An 11,070-nucleotide genomic window follows, 5' to 3' on the forward strand; every position below is an offset into this window, starting at 1 on the left:
TGTTTACAGTGGTCTTTCAAATACAATCTATATTTGTCCCATTCTCTGTTGATGTTTTGATCCTTCTGATTTCTGATTTTCCTGGTTAATCTTGCCATCTCTGCATAGTCCAATAATTTCATCTGCCAGTCTGCCCTCGTAGGTATCTTATCATCTTTCAGCTCTGGGCAAGCAGCATCCTTGCAGCTGTTGTCGTGTACATAAACAGACTTTTCGGTTCCTTCAGTATCTCTGCACCTACAATTCATAACAAAAAAGGTTTCTGGTTTTTTAACAAAGATTATTAAATATTTTCTTCAACTCATTGTATATCATTTCGTAGAATTCCTTGATCACTTTACAATTCCACTACTTATGGTAAAAGGTGCCCTCCTTCTCCTTACATTTCCAACAAACATTGTAGCTTGTCCTGTACATTTTGGCTAATTTACTGGGGGTTACATACCAGCGGTACATCATTTTCATATAATTTTATTTCAATGTATACCACGCTGTAAATTTCAGATCCTCTCTCCATAGTTTTTCCCATGCTGCAAACTGTATATTATACCCCAAATCTTCTCTCAGTTTTCTTGTACAGTCACCCAGGCCTGAATGTTCTATTTGTGATGCTCTGCATTTGGTTACAGAATGAATTTAGTATAGTTTCTAACCTCAAAACATGGGCTGAGAAGGAATAACCAAATGCATCCCTAAGACCTACAATGTAAATATCACCATTGTGAATGACATTAGGGAAAATGTCAAGTGTCTGCTGGAAGAGGAGGCGACAGACTTTTAAAGAAGATTTTCCTAATTATGTCTGAATCTGCACTCTCCCTCACACGCTAAGAAAAACCAAATAAATTTTAATATGACAACAACCAAGAAATCTCCAAAAAGATCCATTGGACATCAAGAAAGTTCATGCATGACCTGAAGGTTCATAAATAATAAACGGTTTCCTTAAGCTGACTTTTGTGAAGATCTGGAGTGTTCGCATGTTAAGCTTGGAATCTGAAAAGGTTAGAGGAGTTTTCAAGCACCATTGAATCTGGTGAGGTGGTGGGGAAATGGTTATACAATTTGGTAATCCTCTCCCTGAGACTAATTTGTTAGGACAATTTGTGTCTTCTAGCACGGAAAATATTTATGCTCAGAAAGTTGAATACTCCAGAGCACATAGCAAGAAGAGCTATAAATTTAGTGGCAGAGCACACATTTTATAAATGGTGCTTTGATTCTAATGTCAGAAGCATTATGCATGCCTCTGAATACCAGCTGCAGAAAATCACAGGTGGGGAGAGTTCCACTCAGGACCTGCTTGTGAAGACAATGAAATACTGGTATGATGTGCTCAAATCACCCAGTCCCCTTTAGCAATCTTGCACTCATATTCTGAATTATTTCAAAGGCTGGCCCATATAATCACCCAAATGTATGGATAACTGAGGCCAGGCTGCACTTGGCATACCAGCCTAAGTTGTTGAACCTCCAGCAATAAAAATGGATCAGATGGTTACCCTGATCCTTTAGGGTGAGTGCAACCCCTCTGGAACAAGCTGAATGCCACTTACCTGGGCAGATAAACCATTCAAAAGTATCTCCATCTTGGCATCCAGGCACTGACTGAGCATTCCCGCCACCTCTCCGAAAAGATGTCATGTTCAAGGGTATCAGGATTCAGGAGTCATTGAGAGATCTAGGAGAATCAACAGGGTTTGCCCCTTTCCTTTTTTAAAAATAAATAAATCATTTTATTGGGTTTTTCTTTTCTTTTCTTTAACAATATCTGTAATCATTTCATTACATTCAAATTTCAATTTCCCCCTTCCCCACTGACTTCCCTCAACTTCCATCCCTGGTTGATTACATCTCATATCACATTCTGCTGTTTATATATACTTCTATATTGTCCTACTATTATGTTTCCTATTTTTTTTTATAAATAAAACTGCAAATGTTTATTTAAAGCCTGCCAATGACTCTATATTTTTGTTGTTGTTTCTGTCTGCAGATATGATGTAAAAGGTTCCCATTCTTTGTCAAAATCACTATTGTCTTTTTCATGCAGTTTATCTGTTAACTTTGCCAACTCTGCATAGTTCATCAACTTCTCTTGCCATTGTTCCTTTGATGGCATTTCTCCTGGGTTTGCCCCTTTCCTGGCAAAGATTATCCCCCAGGAGACCAAGGCAGTCTCCAAAACCGGACCTGAATCCTTGATAGAAAAGGATCCATAATAAAAATAAAAAAATCTACTCATACAGTGGAATAGTTGCCTCTTGAAGAGTTAGTGATCAATCTCTTTATCTAGGACAATAGACTCTATTGTCTCATAGTAAAGGTAAAGTTAAAGGGACCCCTGACCATTAGGTCCAGTCCTGACTGACTCTGGGGTTGTGGCGCTTATCTCGCTTTATTGGCCGAGGGAGCCGGCGTACAGCTTCTGGGTCATATGGCCAGCATGACTAAGCCGCTTCTGGCAAACCAGAGCAGCGCATGGAAATGCTGTTTACCTTCCCACCAGAGCGGTACCTATTTATCCACTTGCACTTTGACATGCTTTTGAACTGCTAGGTTGGCAGGAGCAGGGACCGAGCAATGGGAGCTCACCCCATCACGGGGATTCGAACCACCGACCTTCTGATCAGCAAGTCCTAGGCTCTGTGGCTTAACCCACAGCGCCATGCGTGTCTCATACTAGTTCTCAAAACTCACTGGCATCTAATAGCCTTGTAACCTTCTAAGTTGAGTTTTCCATTTCCTTCATTTGAAACTTTCTACAAATGAAGCTGCAATATCTCCTGCGAGGGAATTACTTTACACTATTTTCTCTTTAAATTATTGGCAAATGTGTTTCCATTTTGACCTCAATGCTTTCTTGGCTGGCAAGAAGAAATATATCCTGAGGCAAGGATGAAAATCAATTTCCAGTTTTTGCCTGGGTGGAACCAATAGGTGCATTTCACTGTCATAATGTTATTTTGCTATATTAATTCACTGATCTGCTCCCCATGAAATGTTGGGTTTTTTCTTGTTGTTCTTGTTCCTGAAATGTCTTCATAGCATTATCTGCTGTGGGCAATGAGTCCTGCTCTCTTAATTGTGAGTTCATCACAAATTCAGGATGGGGAAATTTGTTGCAGCTTTTTCTGCAGAGTCAGATTGGTAGGTGACTGCTTGAGTAATTTCTCTTCAGGTGTTCCATTCATTTACTCTACACCCAGGAAGGGAACAGCCAAGAGAGCATCACCACACCCTGCTCAAGGTGAGGTAATTCTGATGTTGCTTTAGCAACAGTGAGCTTTGGACTGAGCCTTCCATAGCAGCAGTAGTTCTATATCAATTGTTAAGTTCTGCCCTTACTGAAAAGTGCCTCTTCAGTTAAAACGGCCCAGCACACACCAGCATTCTCACTCTGATAAAGTGGGGGAGACTCTGAATATCTTGGGTCTTCTGTAATGGTGTCCTCTGAGACAGAGGACTGCAATGTAACATCCTTGGACTAAACCAGCGGTTCTCAACCTATGGGTCCCCAGATGTTGTTGGACTACAACTCCCATCATCCCTGAGCTCTGGCCTTGCTAGCTAGGGGTGATAGGAGTTGTAGTTCAACAACATCTGGGGACCCACGTGTTGAGAAAGGCTGGACTAGAGGGACACTGGTACCACAGGTTCATCTTATACAACCTGCTTTCTGGGGCTGAGCCTTTATGCAATTCCCCCCTTTAGAGCTCTGAATCTCAGACCCTGAAGAAAATGGCACGGCCCAGTCCCAGGGCGATGACACCACTGTCCATGCCCCTGACAACCGTACATTCAGTGGGCCAACTGAAAAGGAGCACCAACACAACTGGGAGCATAGACATCAGGCTGAACACCTACATGCATACAGCTGTGCACATGGAAGGTGCCCTTTTCCAGACATCCCACTAATTATAGGGATGTAGATGGAGTCATGGCCAGTGAGTGCAGTCCGGGTTCCCTACAAAGAGCATAAAAGCATAGAGAGAAGGACAAAAAGGTGTTATCAGAAAAATAACATTTTTTTCTTTAAGAACACTCAATTTTTCCTAAGGATTACCACTGAAATCAACGGAACTCAAAAACATCTCACTTCCCCTGGATTTCGATAATCCTGTTAAGAAATTTAAAATGATGCTGTTTTAAAATCAATCTACCAACAGATGAGCCCCAACAACCAACCACTCTAAACCAGTTCATATGTATCACCTCAAAGTCCTAATGCAGTGATTCCCAATTAGCTAATTACTGTGGACCCCTTGTTTTTGAAAAGCCAGGCCATTGACTTTTGAACTTTTTGATACCTCTGTGATAGTTTTTGCATTGTGAATGGTCCCACGGACCCCCTGGGTGGGTTATGCACACCTCCTGAGTCCACAGACCACCAGTTGGGTACTACTGTCCTAATGAATTTGTGTGCTGCTCTTTTAAAGGTATTTTTGGTTGTTGTTTTTACATAAATCCTAATATCAGAAGGGAGGCAGGCCTTGTTTTACAAGGTGCTTCACAGTGAGGGTGACACCACTGAAATGGCCCTGAAGCCAGTAGCAGACAGTGTGATGGGACACAAGAGCTTCTGACCTCCCAACAGGTGAGTCACTGCCACACTGAAGCATCAGTGAGGCTGGCGTGGTACAAACGCACCAGTAGAACCAACCTGGTGCTTCTACCAGTGCGTTTGCACTGTACCACTAGCAACAGCCCACCTGCTGGGAGGTCACTTAAGCATCTCTGCCCCACCACACCATCCACTGCTGCCTGGAGCTGAAAGTTTCTGACCCGACATCAGATGGTGAAAATACCTAAACCGGACATCAAGTGCCAAGTGTATGTAAAACAGTGTAACTCTGGGCCAGATTTCAGCCGCAGGTGATAAACATGCCACTTCTTCCTCTCCTTTGCTCATTGTTATGACTCATCGTGTTTGCATGTTTGTTCCTGCTAAACCACAGGTTTTTCTCTTTCAGAACATGAGATGAATTGATATACAGGCATGCTGAGAATACCGTGTAGTTTCCAAGGAGGTGGTTGCCTAAGCAACAGATACTGCATAGCATTCAACCAAATGTCTTTCCCTCTTCTTACTATTTGAAAATTGGAACGTGTCGCATGGTTTTTATGGAAGGGAGAATGCTGGTGGCGTTGCCTTACCAATGCAAAGGTTAAGCCTAAGTGATTCTGTCTTCCCCTCTCCTCATCCAAATGCCCAACTTTAAATAAAACAACAACAACTGGGGGTGAGGAAACAGACCATCGACATGCAGGTCACCGCCGCAACAGTTTTTAAGTGCTGCAGAACAGGATTCGTGCTGCAGGCGACATTCTCGATTTTATGCATATAGTGATGATACTGAAAGGTCAGGAAAAGGAGCTGCCAGTGTAATGTGGCTTTTTCTGGTTAATTGCACCAGACACTTGCCTGCCTGCTTACTGGAAAAGGTGCAGTGCAGCCTTTGCCAAACTGGTGCCCTCCAGATGTTTCTGACTACAACTCCCACCAGCCAAAGGCAACAAGGCTGCCATCTGGAGGGCATCAGGCTGGCAAAGGCTGACATGGCAATAAGGAACGGATGTTCTGGTGGGCTAAAAGGAAGAATGAGTCTTCATGTGGAACTGCCCTTGCAGGTGTGATTGGATTTCAACTCCAATCAGCTCCAGCCAGCATGGTCAATGGACAGTTTTACTGTCAAAATCCTGATCAGGACCCACAGCCTATGCTTTTCTGGCCCTTCACAGTGTTTCCCAAACTTGGGTCTCCAGCTGTGGTTGGACTACAACTCCCATCACCCCTGAACTAGCTAGGGATGATGGGAGTTGTAGTCCAACAACAACCGAAGACCCAAGTTTGGGAAACAGTGACCTAAGAAGAGACAAACTCACTGATGGCATGAAAATGGAGTGAGATACCAGCATCGCTTATGCTTCAATGTAATAAGACTTATTGGGTACCTCTAAAGGAAGACATCTTAATTTGATCTCTTGCCTTGGTGTCAAAATAAATCTTCACACACTGAATCTACACAAAACTGAGACAGGGAGCGCCACTTCACACACCTGCCAGATGCACGGGCAACACACACAGTGACAGTGGGAAGTGTAGCTAATTGTCACAAACCTGAAATCCCCTCACTCCTGCTTTCAATGTATGAAGGTGTTCATGGGAGCCCTTAATATAACATAACATAACATAACATAACATAACATAACATAACATAACATAACATAACATAACATAACATAACATAACATTGACTAAGCCTTACAGCAGGGCCTCTAGATGTTGTTGGACTACAACTTCCATCAGACCCAGCAAGCATAGCCAGGGGTGGCTGGGAATTGTAGTCCAAAGCTTCCCCACAGCTGCCCAACAGAACCGATTCCTGCTCTTGCAGCTGGTAGAAATGATGCCTGCCCAATGTCAAGATTCGCTATGATTCTGCACCTCTGGGGAACTGTGAATAAAGTTCTTGAGAGATGGTCTTATTACAGGTCAAGGAGCATGTGGAACAACATAGGCAAACCTGAATCTTCTTCCGAAAGAAGAGGTGGTCTTTTATATAACATCCTGAACATGGAAAGAGAAAATGTTTCTTCTAAAGAAAGGCTTATTCGTTTAACCTAAAGAGGGCAAATGAACATTAACCTGTGTTGTGCTCCACCCCTCTTTGACAGGCATTTCAGAAAATCTGCCTCCTAGCAAATCTATTTACCGTGAACATAGCTCCAGCTTCAAATATGTCACCCTGGGGTGAAGTGATATGAAGCTGAACACGCCACAGTGCTATGAGAGTGACGGGCTTTTGAAAATATTGTTTATCTTGGATTTCATTTTGCTTTGTTTTCCAAGGTTCTCATCAAACAGGTCAGGGTCTCTTGCTTCCCATCTTTCAGATGTGACCCTCAATGGGAATATTTTTGCTGTATCATTTGATTGTTTTCAGAGCAGCGCTTTGTTTATTTGCTTTCCTCGCCGTTGTGGACCAACTACAAGGCCATGAAGTGGCCTTCATACCTGAAGTGTTGATGGAGAGTTTTCAAAAGGACATAGCAATATATGGTTAGTACAAGAATCAACGCGAATGTCAGGGACTGGGCAGAGGAGAAATGGTGGAGACTGCCTCCCCAATCCTGATCCTTCCAAAAGGAAGAATCCTTCCAAAAAGGAAGACAGTGCAGATTTACAACAGGGGTTTGAGGAAGGTCACAGCTCAGAGGCAGATGTGGGGGGAGTTGGTAAATCTTGGGGGAGTCAGAGCATTAGAAAGCATTCCAGACCCACTATCTCCCAGAACCCTGTGAGTCTTAAAAGTAGGAGAGCAAAGAGTTCAAAGACAGAGGAGGTGATGAGGAAGTGGGAGAGATGGGTGGAGATTCTCTCAGGACAATGCCATTATCCAAGAGGCTGGGTTCTATAGCCTCTCTCTGTAAAGTTTGAAATAAAAAAGGACTGTAAGAAACTTTTCCTTGTCTTTATCCTTTCCTGGGCAACCAGCTGGGAGCTGCTGACAGCATCCTGACAGCTAACGAAAGGATAATGGAACTAACATTCACAGCTCTTTTTGCCCAGAGAGGTTCAAATTAACACCACCTGATCCTTGGTCTGCATAATGTATCAAATACTGAAAAAGCACACGCATGCATTTGCAACTGTGTGCAGATTCACATGCCTAGGATTGGTTGAGAAGGGGGTCAGGAAGTATAATCTCCAAGAGCAGCTGGCATGTTATGGCAATGCAGCACTCCCGCTGGCAGACTTAGGCATCATTGGAGTGAGTGGGGCACGCTTCCCAGCAACACAAGAGCAGCAGGTGGCCATGGGGATTGGCGAGTGAGGTCCCCTGGTGACAAAAAGGCATGGGAAAGGATTGGGCTGGTGGCCCTGTCCTCTCTCAGCCCAGCAGGTCACTTCACATGGATGTGTGAAATTGGACAAGCACAGGCTGGGTGTGGCCTTATGATCAGCTGCAGCTCATTCCCTTCATTTGCTGCCCTGACGCACTTTTCTCAAGATTTTGTTCTGAGATCTTCCTGCATAATTCAGAATGAGTGCCCAGGGTTTTCTGAATCTGTTTTTGGAACCCACCCCTTTCTCTTGAGATCCTATCAACATGTTTGCTCTTTTGTCCTTGATTTTATTTTATTTTTAAGCCTGTTCCTGTTTCTTCCCTCCCTTGTTCCAAACACTTGAGAACTTGAATAATCTTCTGTGGTGGTGTAATACTTGTCATTTATTTCCAGACCTGAGCATGAATGAGGATTTTATTTTATTTTTTCACCTTTTGTTTTTGCCTTGCATCCCCCAAAAGTTTCCATGTGTAAGGGTCTCTATAATGAAAGACAGTAAGTCAAGAGTAATTTGACCTTTCTCCATATCCTCTCTCTTTAAATGCAGTACAGTCCTATTCATGTCTACTTAGAATTAAACCCAATTAGTTTTAATCATTCTACAGTAGTTACAAAAGGGAAGCAAGTATAGGACTGTGGCCCTTGTGACATAAAAATTGGTATAATCTTGGGGAAATATTTACATGAATTGCAAATCAAGAAAAATGTTTTTGGCAGCACTGTATATGTATGTACACACACACACACACACAGAGAGAGAGAGAGAGAGAGAGAGAGAGAGAGAGAGAGAGAGAGAGAGAGAGATACATGCATACATACATACATGCATGCATGCATGCATGCATGCATGCATATTGATAGATTGTGGGTGTTGGTGACAGTGCAAACATTTGCCCTCTATAGCAAAATGTGTAGATCTGGCACTGCTGGTAATAAATTAAGATCCCTGCTGCAATCCTTTTTCAACTTCTTACCTCCAGGTTTCTTTTTGTCATTGTTGCCATAACTACCCAACTATAATAGTATAATGCTTTGATTGTTTGCAGTTATCCACTTTCAAATACTTTTGCTTTGCCTGAAATCAGCTTCCACAATAAATTCATTAAATATAGAAAATATTTCATTAGAATGGATTTCCCTTCTTTTCTTTTTTGATCAGACTCACAAATGGGTAAATCAAAAAGTAACAATGTCTTCATGACAGAAACAGTTTTTGCAGATGATGAAATGAACAAACTGTGTTTTTTGGGAACCATCCTCTTGTGTTCAGCTGTTATAGAAGTACTTTTCAAAGATGCAGTGCATTCCTGTTGGACTCCTTTTTGAATTTACCATCTTCCAGAACTATTCCCTTATCAACATAATCCTCTCTGCGATTGTATTGCTCGCAATAAATTACTTCTGCTTATTCTTTTCTTTTGTTTTAGCTCAAAGTTATCCTAATCTCTCAAGAACATTTCAGGGGCACTAAAACAGAGCAGGCACTCAGAGCGCTGAAGCTTTCCAAAATACTGATGAACTGAATAAGCTGCTGTTGGGGTAGAACAATGACTGGATAACATATTTTCGTGACCTTGTCTAAGCCATCACCTTTCCGACTGCTGTTTCCTAGTATGTGCTAGAAACATTAGCAGCAGTAAATAAGCAAAGTACTCAGTCAACTGCCCTTTCCCATTGCCGGCCTGCCCATGAGAAAGACTGTGGCAGCAGCTTCAGGTGGCAGAATCCAAGGAGCATCTTCATTAGCATGCCCTTGCCGATCGAAAGGTCGGCGGTTCGAATCCCCGCGGCGGGGTGCGCTCCCGCTGCTCGGTCCCAGCGCCTGCCAACCTAGCAGTTCGAAAGCACCCCCGGGGGCAAGTAGATAAATAGGTACCGCTTACCAGCGGGAAGGTAAACGGCGTTCCGTGTGCTGCGCTGGCTCGCCAGATGCAGCTTTGTCACGCTGGCCACGTGACCCGGAAGTGTCTCCGGACAGCGCTGGCCCCCGGCCAATAGATGTGAGATGGGCGCACAAACCCCAGAGTCTGTCAAGACTGGCCCGTTCGGGCAGGGGTACCTTTACCTTTACCTTTACAGCTACTGAAAGGAGAAGTGGCTGCAGCAGCTTCCAGGCTCAAGTGAGATATCTTGGGGCTCTCACATGATCACACCAGAAGCTGCAACTGTGCGACCCTGGTAAGCGAGGCTTTGGCGTGGGTGGCAAGGAGGGCAGACAGCGCCTAGTTAGTATATATAGACAATAAGCCGCACCTTCATCCAGAAATTGATTTCAGGGCAGTGTGCATCATTTAAAATCTGCAACACAACATTAAAACAGCACAAAACATATTGTAAAAGTGAGAGAAATAAAACCATTCAACCAGCTGAAAATACAATAATTTTAAATGCCTTAATTTAATTACGGGGTATCAATTTGCTCCTGAAAGCATGGTGTCACAATTGTGATGAAAGCCATGTGAATCACTACAAACTAGCCATTCAAAAGTTGGGGTGGCATTCGGGGGAGGGGGGGACAAGAACGCTGTTCCTGGAGAGAACTAATGGTGTCAATCCCAAAGAAGAAGGATAACACAGAAATGCTCTGTATCAATTATTTAATCTATGTGTGGTTTTAAAAAGAAAAATGGGAAAGAGAGAGCTCTTACAGTGTTTCAGCCATTTGGTGGTCTTATTGCAGGCACTTGCTTGACTTACAGTGCAACCCTTTGCATGTCTACTCAGATATAAGCCTTGCTGGGTTCCATGGGAATTACTGCCAGCATTGCAGTCTCAACCTTGAATACAAATCATTTGCACTTATGCCCAGTGCTATGTCTCCAATCCAGAAAATCACCTTACAAAAAGTGTACCTGAGCTTTCGTTCCTTTTTCCAATTCAGGAGCACTGTGTAATGTTCTGGAAGGAGTCCATTCTCAGCTTAACTATTATGCTCTTTCAAGAGGACGCAGGATTCTCAAAATATCCATGACTCAGAACCAGGTGGCAATGCAAAATTATTCCCTCTGTTACAACCACTAAGGTACAGAAGGAGGAGGTTACTTCTCTATAGGCTAGCAGTGAATAATTTACTTCACACAATAAAAGGGATTGCGGTACTTCTCAAACCCATCAGGTCAACTGTTTCTAAATGGAAGCAAGCACACCTGGGCTCGAAACGTGTAAGAGCAGGTGCATGCTGCCTTGGCCAACCATCAGCTTTGTCACCTAAGCAATTCT

The sequence above is a fragment of the Podarcis bocagei genome (genome assembly GCF_964188305.1).
Source record: "Podarcis bocagei genome assembly, chromosome: 2".
Lineage (NCBI taxonomy): Eukaryota > Metazoa > Chordata > Lepidosauria > Squamata > Lacertidae > Podarcis > Podarcis bocagei.